A 14439-nucleotide genomic window follows, 5' to 3' on the forward strand; every position below is an offset into this window, starting at 1 on the left:
ACATAACCTGAAAGGCTGTTCAGCAAGGAAGAAGCCACTGCTCCAAAACTGCCATAAAAAAGCCAGACTATGGTTTGCAACTGCACATGGGGACAAAGATAATACTTTTTGGAGAAATGTCCTTTGGTCTGACGAAACAAAAATAGAACTGTTTGGTCATAATGACCATCATTATGTTTGGAGGAAAAATGGGGAGGCTTGCAAGCCAAGAATACCATCCCAACCGTGAAGCACGGGGGTGGCAGCAACATGTTGTGGGGGTGCTTTGCTGCAGGAGGGTCTGGTGCACTTCACAAAATCGATGGCATCATGAGGTGGAACATTATGTGGATATATTGAAGCAACATCTCAAGACATCAGTCAGGAAGATAAAGCTTGGTCGCAAATGTGTTTTCCAAATGGACAATGACCCCAATCATACATCCGAAGTTGTGGCAAAATGGCTTAAGGACAACAAAGTCAAACTCAATCCTATAGAAAATCTGTGGGCAAAACTGAAAAAGCGTGTGCGAGCAAGGAGGCCTCTCAAACCTGACTCAGTTACATCAGCTCTGTCAGGAGGAATAGGCCAAAATTCACCCAACTTATTGTGGGAAGCTTGTGGAAGGCTACCGAAATGTTTGACCCAAGTTAAAAAATTTAAAGGCAATGGTACCAAATACCAATTGAGTGTATGTAAACTTCTGACCCACTGGGAATGTGATGAAAGAAATAAAAGCTGAAATAAATAATTCTCTCTACTATTATTCTGACATTTCACATTCTTAAAATAAAGTGGTGATCCTAACTTACCTAAAACAGGGAATTGTTACTGTGATTAAATGTCAGGAATTTAGAAAAACTGAGTTTAAATGTACTTGGCTAAGGTGTATGTAAACTTCCCGAAAGCTCTTACAATATTTGATGATTACATTTCTCAAGACAGGTTATAGGCTACACGTGCACCACCGAGTCATAACAGTAATGCTAGGCGAGATTAAGAGGTGAAAATAGACCAAATTATTAACAGCTTACTACACAACATAGACTTAGTATTAATATATTAGCTACAGTATACATATCTCCCTGGCATTTTACATCATTTATGCAGCAGCATATAATACATTTTTGGACTCATCTTGTTGTGATGTGCTCACTTGAACAGGAAGGTAGCGTCCTTTGTCTCAATGAAAGAAAGAGGCCTGATTTACAATTTCAAGTTGCATGACCGTTCAAAACGTATTTTCCCAGTCTGAGCTCGTTTATTCCCGACAATACTTGCAGTTAGCCACTGTAACGAATCTTCCAAACCACTCATTGTTGAATTTGAGATTTCTAACTTGTTGTGTAATGTTTATATCCAATGGCCAATGATCAGTGATGATACAGTGTATCAAATGAAATCAAACCTTACAGTGAAATGCTTATGTACAAGCCCTTAACCAACAATGTAGTTCAAGAAGAGTTAAGAAAATATTTACCAAATAAACTAAAGTAAAAAATAATAATATAATAAAAATCATTTAAAAAATAGTTGCATAATATCTTAACAATAACAAGGCTATATACAGGGTGTACCGGTACCGGTACCGAGTCAATGTGCCGGGGTACAGGTTAGTTGAGGTAATTTGTACATGTAGGTAAAGGTGAAGTGACTATGCATAGATAATAAACAGTGAGTAGCAGCAGTGTACAAACAAATGGATGGAGGGGTCAATGTAAACATTCTATGACTCGGGTGACTGGAGTCTCTCACAATTTTACAGGCTTTTCTCTGACACTGCCTATTATATAGGTCCTGGATGTCAGGAAGCTTGGCCCCAGTGATGTACTGGACCATACGCACTACGCTCTATAGCGCCTTAGTCAGATGCTGAGCAGTTGCCATACCAGGCGGTGATGCAACCAGTAGATCTTTTTGAGGATCTTTGAGGAACCATGCAAAATCATTTCAGTCTCCTTAGGGGGAAAGGGTTTTGTCGTGCCCTCTTCACAACTGTCTTGGTGTGTTTGGACCATGATAGTTTGTTGGTGATGTGAACACCAAGGAACTTGAAACTCTCATTGATGTTAATGTGGGCCTGTTTGGCTCGCCTTTTCCTGTAGTCCATAATGTGCGTTTTTGTCTTGGTCACTCTGAGGAAGAGGTTGTTGTCCTGGCACCTAACTGACAGTTCTCTGACCCCCTCCCTATAGGCTGTCTCATTGCTGTCGGTGATTAGGCCTAACACTGTTATGTCGTCAGCAAACTTAATGATGGTATTAGAGTCATGTTTGGCCACGCAGTTGTGGGTGAACAGGGACTACAGGAGGGACCTAAGTACACACCCCTGAGGGGCCCCAGTTTTGAGGATCAGCATGGCAGATGTGGAGATGCCTACCCTTACCACCTGGGGGTGACCCGTCAGGAAGTCCAGGATCCAGTTACAGAGGGAGGTGTTTAGTCCCAGGGTCCTTAGCTTAGCGATGACCTTCGTGGGCAATATGGTGTTGAAGGCTGAGCTGTAGTCAATGAACAGCATTCTCACGTAGGTTTTCCTTTAGTCCAGGTGGGAAAGGGCGTGTGTGGAGTGCAATTGAAATTGCATAATCTGTGGATCTGTTGGGGCGGTATGTGAATTGGAGTGGGTCTAGGGTATCCAGGAGGATGCTGTTGATGCTGTGAGTCATGTCCAGCCTTTCAAAGCACTTTATGGCTACCGACGTGAGTGCAGGTTACCTTTGCTTCCTTGGGCACAGGGACTATGGTTGTCTGCTTGAAACATGTAGGTATCACAGACTCAGTCAGGGAGAGGTTGACAATGTCAGTGAAGACACTTTATTTTTTTTATTTTTTTCACCTTTATTTAACCAGGTAGGCTAGTTGAGAACAAGTTCTCATTTGCAACTGCGACCTGGCCAAGATAAAGCATAGCAGTGTGAACAGACAACACAGAGTTACACATGGAGTAAACAATTAGCAAGTCAATAACACAGTAGAAAAAATGGGCAGTCTATATACAATGTGTGCAAAAGGCATGAGGAGGTAGGCGAATAATACAATTTTGCAGATTAACACTGGAGTGATAAATGATCAGATGGTCATGTACAGGTAGAGATATTGGTGTGCAAAAGAGCAGAAAAGTAAATAAATAAAAACAGTATAAAAACAGTATGGGAATGAGGTAGGTGAAAATGAGTGAGCTATTTACCTATAGGCTATGTACAGCTGCAGCGATCGGTTAGCTGCTCGGATAGCTGATGTTTGAAGTTGGTGAGGGAGATAAAAGTCTCCAACTTCAGCGATTTTTGCAATTCGTTCCAGTCACAGGCAGCAGAGTACTGGAACGAAAGGCGGCCAAATGAGGTGTTGGCTTTAGGGATGATCAGTGAGATACACCTGCTGGAGCGCGTGCTACGGATGGGTGTTGCCATCGTGACCAGTGAACTGAGATAAGGCGGAGCTTTACCTAGCATGGACTTGTAGATGACCTTGAGCCAGTGGGTCTGGCGACGAATATGTAGTGAGGGCCAGCCGACTAGAGCATACAAGTCGCAGTGGTGGGTGGTATAAGGTGCTTTAGTGACAAAACGGATGGCACTGTGATAAACTGCATCCAGTTTGCTGAGTAGAGTGTTGGAAACTATTTTGTAGATGACATCGCCGACGTTGAGGATCGGTAGGATAGTCTGTTTTACTAGGGTAAGCTTGGCAGCGTGAGTGAAGGAGGCTTTGTTGCGGAATAGAAAGCCGACTCTTGATTTGATTTTCGATTGGAGATGTTTGATGTGAGTCTGGAAGGAGAGTTTGCAGTCTAGCCAGACACCTAGGTACTTATAGATGTCCACATATTCAAGGTCGGAACCATCCAGGGTGGTGATGCTAGTCGGGCATGCGGGTGCAGGCAGCGATCGGTTGAAAAGCATGCATTTGGTTTTACTCGCGTTTAAGAGCAGTTGGAGGCCACGGAAGGAGTGCTGTATGGCATTGAAGCTTGCCAGTTGGTCCGCGTATGTTTTGAGTACACGTCCTGGTAATCCAATTGGCCTAGTGGCTTTGTGAATGTTGACCTGTTTAAAGGTCTTGCTCACATCGGCTACTGAGAGCGTTATCACATAGTCATCCATAACAGCTGGTGTTCTTGTGCATGCTTCAGTATTCCTTGCCTCGAAGCGAGGATAAAAAGGAATTCACCTCGTCTGGTAGGCTCGCGTCACTGAGTAGCTCGCGTCTGGGTTTCCCTTTGTTGTCCGTAATAGTTTTTAAGCCCTGCCATATCTGACGAGCTTTAGAGCTGGTGTAATAGGATTCCATCTTAATTCTGTATTGACGCTTTGTTTGTTTGATGGGTCGTCCGAGGGCATAGCAGGATTTCTTATCAGCTTCCGGATTAGTGTCCCGCTCCTTGAAAGCGGCAGTTCTAGCTCGATGCGGATGTTGCCTGTAATCCATAGCTTCTGGTTGGGATATGGAGGTATGGTCTAAGTGGGGATGACGTCGTCGATGCACTTATTGACGTAGCCGATGACTGGGATGGTATACTCCTCAATGCCATTGGATTAATCCCGGAAACATATTCCAATCTGTGCTAGCAAAATAGTCCTGTAGTGTAGCATCCGCGTCATCTGACCAGTTCCGTATTGAGCAAGTCACTGGTACTTCTTGTTTTAGTTTTTGTTTTGTTTTAATTTTGCTACATAAGACCGAATTGAGCCGGTCGGTCCCATATGTTCCCCGTGACAGGCAATGTTTCAATAACATATAGATCACTTGAGTTATGGCACCGTAATGTATAATATGCAGCATACAAGGTTGTGTTATGCTACAGTCTCATGCTGTTAGGCTATGCCATCAAATGTTAAGATCCTGTCTTTGTCCTAACAACATGCACGGATATTGAGCTGTTGTAAATTGAAGGTAAAATTAAACCCTTAATGCCAGAGAACATTCCCTCTACTCCATTTGTACTGACAGTGATTCAATGATACTTCTTCAGCAGGGCAGTGGTCCATTACTGATGCAGTTAGTGGTGTGATAGAGAAAACCGCTTGAGGGTATTCTGTTTGGTGCATGGAAACGATTGCATTTAAATGTTAACATCCCCTCATTAACATGGCCTCCAGGGCAAGTCCTTGCAACAGGCGATTGATGATAAATTGCTTTCTCTACATACACTTTAATTCATGGCATACATTAACAATAAAAAATAGCATACACTTACCTAAATGTTTCGACACGTTCCTATATTAAAGGTAGACTCAGTGAAACGACACGCTGTTCACCGCGTGGTAGGCAGGGCACCAAAACAGCGGAGAAGCTGAGCCTCACGCTTCAACACTCTTAGTTGTTGCGTAAATTGACCCAGAATGCAGTTTACTTTCTATATCTACATCATATCACTGAGTCTACCTTTTAAAGGTCCAACGCAGCTGTTTTTAAAAATCTCAATACCAATATAAATGGGTAACAATTAAACTGACATTTAAAAAAATGTCAGTATATTAATCATCTTCTGCACCACCCCAACCACCTCGGATAAAAGTACAGACTCAGAGCTACAAAATGGTGTATCATACACTGCAGCTGAGGAATAATGGGAAAGTAGTTCTGCCTCGACAGTTGATAAACATACACTGCAGTTGAGGAATAATGGGAAAGTAGTTCTGCCTCGACAGTTGATAAACATACACTGCAGTTGAGGAATAATGGGAAAGTAGTTCTGCCTCGACAGTTGATAAACATACACTGCAGTTGAGGAATAATGAGAAAGTAGTTCTGCCTCGACAGTTGATAAACATACACTGCAGTTGAGGAATAATGGGAAAGTAGTTCTGCCTCGACAGTTGATAAACATACACTGCAGTTGAGGAATAATGGGAAAGTAGTTCTTTCTGCCTGACAGTTGATAAACTTGTAACGCAACTTTTGAGAAAATGGCCCTTGAATGTTTGGAGCACCTACTGGAGAGCTCTGTCTAGCTTTGTCTACACCTATGCAGCATTGTTCACACCCTCTTAAGCCCCACCCATCTCTTTAAGGTGAGGCCATGTGCTAAACAGAGTGAGTAATGTAGCGTAGTAAACATACTGGGCAGCTCATATTATAGACAGAAGCTTGCTAAATGGCAGACCAATCCAAAACGTATCTCTTTTCATGTTCAGCCCATCCAAAATCTCAGCCAATTAGTTGAAAGTTTCCTGTCATTTTCCGTGGCTTAATTGTCTACTAATTGTCTACTGATTGGTTGATGATGTCATTGGAAACACTTATTTTACAAAAAAAAAAACTGAGAAAGGCTCCATTTTCACATATGTTCATGTTAGGGTGCTGGAGATTCTGAATATGAAGTAGACTTTTTTATGTCTCTTGGAGTACCTTATTGTGATTTCATTTTAAATTGTCTGAAATTAACACAAATAGCTTCTTAGCAAAGAGCAATTACTCAAGCTAAAATTCAGCTAGGACTGTCTGGGAGTGGTCTGAGTGAGGAGGGAAAACTGAAAGTTATCTGTTATTGGCAGAGAGGTTTGGAACTCTCTTTCTTAATGGACTATTAACTAATTTATTGCATGGTGATGTCACCATGGAAGGCAAAAACTTCATCCCACCAAAACTGCCTGAAATTTTAGGCATTTTTTCCAAACAGCTCTTACACTACCAGGGCATTATTATCATTTTAATAATTTCACAGTATTATTCCAACCTCATAGTGTGGAAATATATATAAAACACAGGAAAATCTCATTTTTGACTGAACTTGTCCTGTAAAGCTCTATCACAAGCTAAAAAGAATAGAACCACTGGTTAATAAGATCGGTAAGGTTCCTTCAACACTGCAAATCCATTTGTATCCATGATTCACAACAGGAAATAACCTTGAGAGACTCCATGCTTAGCTGACTGCAGAGCATCCGAGGCCTTGAATCATCCACAAGTCTACTTTCTGTCCCTGTTTTCCCTGGCTTTGTACTTTCCTGTGACTTTCAATGAGTTTCAAAATCCCTGGAAACCAAGCATTTATCTCTGGGCCTCTTTTTAAAATGATCGAGTCTCTCAGGCAGCTCAGAGGAGACCCGTGTGCCTTCAGCCATTTAGACTATGCCTCTCTACTCTCCAACTCTGGGAGATTTGTTTTTCAGAAGCTAGATCAAAGCCTCAGCATCGTCCCATCTGCTGTGCCTTTCTCCACTTCTCTGCACACGGCTCTTAGCACTGGCTGGTGGATACACGTCAACCACCTCCGACTACTCTTTACCAGGCAGCATATTGCCAGAGATCCAGCCAGGGAACTTCTGTACTAGTAGTAGTCGAGTAGAATAGTGAACATCCCTTCTCAAGTGGACTAATGAGCAAAAGTTAGAGGTGGGTTTTTGGTGGATTGATGCGTCGGCCCATTAAGCTGTCACGGGACTACGTTTGTGAGACTCATATCAGAAGTTAGAACCTCACTTGGCTGCCATTATGGAGATGCATTTACTTCTGCTCTTAAAGACGTAATTGCAACGATTCTCAGACTGTTGTGGAGCGAGAGAGAAGGCAGTGGGGAGGGAGAGAGGGTTGAAAAAAGGGAGGGATGAGGAAGAGAGAACGAGATGAAGAAAAGCAAATTAGTCATGGATTTTTGAGACGGCTCTTGTAGACAGGCTTCAGCGCATTAATTCTTTGGTGGCATGAGCCGGGCAGTCAGCTCTCATTTGGCAGGGTGTCCACGTACAGGGGTAATGTGCTTTAGGTTATCCTTGAGGGCTATGAGATGGTAAGAAGAAACACGTTACAGTACTGGTAGGAGCCACCTCCAACATTATTGTCTTCTAACTCGGACTGGCATTTATATAGCAAAGCCTACTGTTGTTGACACCGTCAGAAAAACTACATAAAACCTGCCCAAAAGTCAGTTTCCTGATAACTAAGATATGAGGAAACTAAGAAGCGTATTACCTTGTAATACTGCATGTTTTATCAGGCTACTTTTTTTACTTTAAAGGAATGCAAGTCGTGATTGCTTGAAAGGTGTCAAAGGTTAAGGTAGATGCTGAAATCATTTTTAATGTCAGACGAAAAGTACATTGACCTGTCTACATGAATATGTTGTTTGACAAATGATGAGGATGTTATTTATCGGGGAGAAGCGGCGAGGCTCGATTGGAATAACGACATCATTTTTTTGTTTTCTCTCTGCGTACTCAACATTAATAATTTACTTATAGCACATTTCCACCATGGGTTTAAAGAAAATGATTACCATGGAAACAGTCCATTCTCCAAGCAATTAAAGCTATTCCTTTATCTGTCTCTAATGTCACCCGCGACTGGATATACATTTAAATAAAGCTGTCTCCAAACTATACTCATCATGCAGATGTACTTAAATTGGATGGAGAGCATTTTCTGGAGTGCATTTTAGTGTCCAAGTGCAACTAAGCCAATTAATATCAAACATTTGAACATTGGAATTCAATATTCACAGTCTTAAATCTGTATACATTCTGTGTATATGCTTAATCAGGCCTGGGCAATTATTTTCCATGGAAGAACACATTAGAAAATATTTTTGCCATCACAGGCCACAATCATATTACAGGATTCTACATCATGTGTATAACTGTGTTGACAGATAAATTAGGTGCGGCAGGGTGCCTTTGTGGTTGGAGCGTTGGACTGGTAACCGAAAAGTTGCAAGATCGCTTCCCCGAGCTGACAAGGTAAAAATCTGTCGTTCTGCCCCTGAACAAGGCAGTTAACACACTGTTCCTAGGCCGTCATTGAAAATAAGAATTTGTTCTAAACTGACTTGCCTAGTAAAATAAATATAGAATTATTGAATATCTACTGTAAATCACATCCAGATATGCTACTTGTTGTACTTTTTTTTAAATGCACAGAAATAAACCAAGTCCATGTTCTCCTTTTGGTAGGTATTTTCATTATTAAACCCGCAACGAACTACACTGAGGGAAAAGTACACTGTGTATTCAGCACCACGGACAGAACCCTTGCTAACGGGTATGCACAAAAACACAAGAAAGAGAGAGAGCTCAACATTACATGTAAACTACTCAATCAGTGTGAGGAGTGATGTCTCTGATGGGCATTGACTAGAGCAGTGAAGTCAAGTATAGTTTCTGACGTCGCTATGCGTAGGATTGCTGAGAGGTGAGAGTCAGTAAGAGATGATCTATGCCTTGACTTGTTATAGTTCATCACTTAAAATGTCTGTTCACATATATAGGTTGACCCAAAAAGTACAAACATCTTCCGAGCATTGGAATGTTTTGTTCATCAAGAGTGACAATGTCAGTGACATCGAGTGTGACAATGTCAGTGACATTGTTTTGAATAGTTCTCCAATCACTGCATCAGACTGAAGATAGATAAGCTCAAGTTGCAGGTCAGTGGGAGCGTTATCCACACTTTGAAATCCTCAAAACGACGAGAAAACTCACCGTTCAAAGCACGCAGCAGCGATATATGCTTCTCCCGCTGGTCATCTGATAGGGAACAGACTAGTAGTGTCGGAAGTCGGATGAGATTATTGGCTTCTACTTGGTGGTTCAGGAGGAGTAATTTTCCCTTGAAGGCTTTGACAAGGCTGTACATCTGATGTGTAAAAAGACCCTTCCCTTGTCGTTTGGAATTCAGTTCGTTCATGAGGGCCATGATTTTCACAGTGAAGGTAAAATCAGCCAACCATTCTTTATCTTGCAGTTGAGGGAAATGCACATATTTTCCTTTCATTTGAATAAACTCAGCATTCTCCAACTTCAGGTCCCACACCCTTTTAAGCACCTTCGCCAAACTCAGCCATCTCGCGTTTGTGTGGTAGGGGAGATCTGCATGACCCGACCCGTTTCTTCCAACAGTGAGACAAACATGTTGTGTTTTAAAGATTTTGCTGTTATACAGTTTACAACTTTAGTGACTGTATCCACAACATGGCTCATTTTCAGAACACATTTACAGAGCACCTCCTGATGAATAATGCAACGCAGGAAAAAAAAATTCTGATCTGGGTTCAGCTCAGCTACTTGATCTTGTATCCTTTTCAAATGGCCAATGTTTTTTCCTGTCAAGTTTGGGCACCCATCAGTGGTCACACTGAATAACTTCTCAAAACTCAGTCTCAGCTTTGCCACACACGTATTAACCTCCTCCAATAAATCTTTCCCTGTGGTTGTGTTCTTCATTGACTGCACTGAAGCAAGCTCCTCTGTAATTTCAAACTCTGCAGTTATGCCTCGTAAGAATATCAACAACTGCGCCGAGTCACACGTATCACTGCTCTCATCCAGGGCCAAGGAGAAATAGGTGAAACCCTTTACCTTGTCTTTCAACTGTTGTTCCATATTCTCTGCGATGTCCTCAAAATGCCTTGTCACTGTTCGGCTTGACAGGAAAACTTTTTCAAACAGCTCTTCTTGTTTGGGCAAAGTATTGTTGCAGAGTCAATTAAACAGCTCTCACAATTCCGCCGTTTGCTGAATGCGGTTCTGTGAAAAGCCCTTGCTGCTTTTGCGAATGAGCAAGCAACTCTTTCGATGCACTTGCCCTCTGCTCAGAAGACAGATTCCTATATTTCTCTGCATGCTTCGTCAGGAAGTGTCGGGATAAGTTGTATTCTTTCAAGACAGCGATGCTATCTTTGCACACTAAACACACAGCTTTCCCTGATACCTCAATGTCAGTATCTCCCTAGTAGAGGTGGGTGTGGATTTGAAGAAGGGGCGTTTTATTCACTGGTCCACCAAAAAAACAGGTACAGGACCACAAAAGCAGCCACTAGAAAACAGGAACGCAGTCTAGTCGAAAACGGAGGAACACCCTCCTCTACTCAACTAACGTGGAACTCACTCAGCAGAGATGAGTCCAAGAAGTCCCCCACCGGCACCCAGCACCTCTCCTCCGGACCATACCCCTCCAAATCCACGAGGTACTGCAGGCCCCCAACCTAACGCCTAGAGTCCAGTGTCATGACATTGTATTAGTTCATGTGACGACTGTTGATCATCGAATGATTAAAAGTTTCTAATTGCGTGATTAACTGAATCAATCAATTATTAACTCATTAACCTGGGACACCATGGGAAAATACGTTTTTATTTAGTTTCTATTTCCCAAATTAATTCAAAGAATATCAGAATATTGATTTTACAATAGCCGCTAATTAATCAGTTACCTCTACAATCTCGTTCTGAATGTCGTATAATCCGGGAATCTGCATTGACCCGGGTCTCACCAATGAGTTCATACCACACCAATCTTAGTTGAATATTTATTTACTAGAAAGCTAAAATGATGATACAAGTTACACATACACAAAAACACATTCTAGGCTATTGATTAGAACTTAGTATAACGGGCCAAAACACTATGGCGCTTGTTACCCAAAATTGGGATTTAAAAGAGAGAGAAAAACAGAAAGTACACGATAGAAATATACATTTGGGTGAATTTGTCAGCTATGCTTATTCTAACCCTAGCCTTGCCCCAAACTGCCACTCTTATGGGGCAGAATATAATGATGTAATTACGTGGGGAAGGTCTCTGTGGATTCTCCGCGTGGACCGTCCAGGCTGCTCAATGACGCACTTCTCTGGCGCACCTCTCTGGTCGTCCTCACTATGTGTTCCCGGGACGGGAACTGCTCAGGCACCCTGTAGTGCCAGAAGATGTGTGTAAACAAGGTCTCCGCAGTCTGTAGGGCTGTAGGGACCGGGCAAAGGGAGGAGACGGCAGGACTTAGAAAACCGATCCACAACGACCAGGATCGTGGTTTTCCCCTGTGACGGAGGAAGATCGGTGAGGAAGTCCAACGATAGGTGTGACCAAGGCCGCTGTGGAACGGGGAGGGGCTGTAACTTCCCTCTAGGCAGGTGTCTAGGAGCCTTACACTGGGCACACACCGAACAGGAGGAAACATAAACCCTCACGTCCTTGGCCAAGGTGGGCCACCAGTACTTCCCCCAAAGACCCCGCACCATCCTATCAATCCCCGGATGACCAGAGGGTCATCCAAGTGAGACGTACCTCCGACCAGCTGGACACTGTGGTGGAGTAGGTTCTAGCTGTGATGCCCGCTCTATGTTCGCGTCCACCTCTCATACCACCGGTGCCACCAAACAAGAGGCCGGAAGTATGGGGGTGGGATCGATGGACTGCTCCTCGGTATCATAGAGACGGGACAGTGCGTCGGCCTTAGCATTACGGGAACCTGGTCTATATGAGATGGTGAAACGAAATCTGGTGAAAAACATCGCCCACCTTGCCTGGCAAGGATTCAGTCTCCTAGCTGCCCGGATGTACCCAGATTACGGTGGTCAGTCCAGATGAGAAAAGAGTGTTGCGCCCCCTCAAGCTAATGTCTCCACACCTTCAGAGCCTTTACCACAGCCAGCAACTCCCGGTCCCCCACATCATAGTTTCGCGCCGCCAGACTGAGCTTCCTCAAAAAGAAAGTGCAGGGGCGAAGCTTCAGTGGCGTGCCCGAGCGCTGTGATAGCATGGCTCCAACACCAGCCTCGGACGCGTCCACCTCCACCATGAATACCAAAGAGGGGTCCGGATGAGCCAATACGGAAGCATCGGTAAACAAAGCCTTTAGAAGCCCAGAAGCTCTGCCCGCCTCCGCCGACCACCGCAAACGCACCAGCACCCCTTCAGCAGTGAGGTAATGGGAGCAGCTACCTGCCCAAAACCCAGGATAAACCTCCGGTAGTAATTGGGAAACCCTACAAACCGCTGCACCTCCTTTACCGTGGTTGGAGTCGGCCAATTACGCACGGCCACAATGCGGTCACACTCCATCACCACCCCAGATGTGAAAATGCGATACCCCAGGAAAGAGACGGCTTGTTTGGAGAACACACATTTCTCGGCCTTGACGTACAGGTCATGCTCCAACAATCGCCCAAGTACCCTGCGCACCAGAGACACATGCGCGGTGCGTGTGGTGGTATAGATCAGAATGTCATCGATATAAACCATCACACCCTGCTCGTGCAGGTCCCTGAGAATCTCGTCTACAAAGGATTGGAAGACGACTGATGGCCAGATGGAAGACGACTCATAATGGCCAGATGTGGTACTAAATGCGGTCTTCCACTTGTCTCCCGGATACGTACCAAGTTATACTCGCTCCTGAGATCCAGTTTTGTGAAGAAGTGTCCTCCGTGAAATGACTCCATCGCTGTGGCAATGAGGGGTAGCGGGTAACTGTACCCCACTGTGATGGAATTTATACCTCTATAGTCAATGCACGGACGCAGACCTCCCTCCTTCTTCACAAAAAATTAACTCGAGGAGGCGGGTGACGTGGAGGGCCGAATGTACCCCTGTCCCAGAGATTCGGTGACATATGTCACCATAGCCAACATTTCCTCCTGTGACAGGAGATACACATTACTCCTGGGAAGTGTGGCGTTTACCTGGAGGTTTATCGCACAATCCCCTCGTCGATGAGGTGGTAATTGCGTCGCCCTATTTTTACAGAGAGCGATAGCCAAATCGGCATATTCAGGGGGAATGCGCACCGATAGATACTCCCACACACCTACCTGAGCACTCCTCTGACCACCCCTTTAGAGCCCCCTGTTTCCACAAAATTTTGAGATTGTGATAAGCTAACCAGGGAATCCCCAGCACCACTGGAAACTCAGGAGAATCAATGAGGAAGAGACTAATCCGCTACTCATGACCCCCCCCCCCCACGTCACCATGTCCCGATTGATCGACTATCTAGGAAATGCACGGGGAAGGGTTGGTCCATCTGAACCAAGGGAATCCCTAAATTAAGCGCAAACCCACAGTCCATAAACTGTTCATCACTGCGCCTGAATCTACTAGAGCTTTATGCTGGGAATGGAAGGAAAACTCAGGATAGGAAATCAACACATACATATGACCAACAGGGAGCTCTGGGTGAGCCTGGTGCTGACTCACCTGGGATGTCCGAGCAGTGCTCTGCCTGCCCTCTCCCAGACAAACTCCTCCAGCACCGGTCGGCAGTGTGCCCTTTCCGACCACAACCGGTGCAAGGAGGCTCCTCCTCCGGTCGCCCTAGCTGCAGCACCCCCTAACTCCATGGGTGTCGGAGCGGGAGTGCTGGGAGTTGGAAATAACAGGACCCGATCTGGACGCCCGCGAGCAGCCACCAAGTTGTCCAGCCTGATGAACATGTCTATCAGTTGGTCCAGAGTGAGGGTGGTGTCTCGGCAAGCTAGCTCCCTGCGGACGTCGTCCCATAGGCTGCACCTATAGTGATCCATCAGGGACCTGTCATTCCACCCCGCGCAGGTGGCCAAAGTCCGAAACTCCAGCGTGAAGTCCTGTGCGCTCCTCGTCTCCTGCCTCAGATGAAACAGACGTTCAGCTTACGTTCACCCGGGTGAACTCTAGGTAATGGTCCCTTGCAAAGCGTTGGCCCACTCCAGGGCTTTGCCCAAAAGGCATGAGACGAGGACGTTGACACTCTCCCCTCCCAAGGG

This window comes from Oncorhynchus keta, chromosome 22 (genome assembly GCF_023373465.1).
Source record: "Oncorhynchus keta strain PuntledgeMale-10-30-2019 chromosome 22, Oket_V2, whole genome shotgun sequence".
NCBI lineage: Eukaryota > Metazoa > Chordata > Actinopteri > Salmoniformes > Salmonidae > Oncorhynchus > Oncorhynchus keta.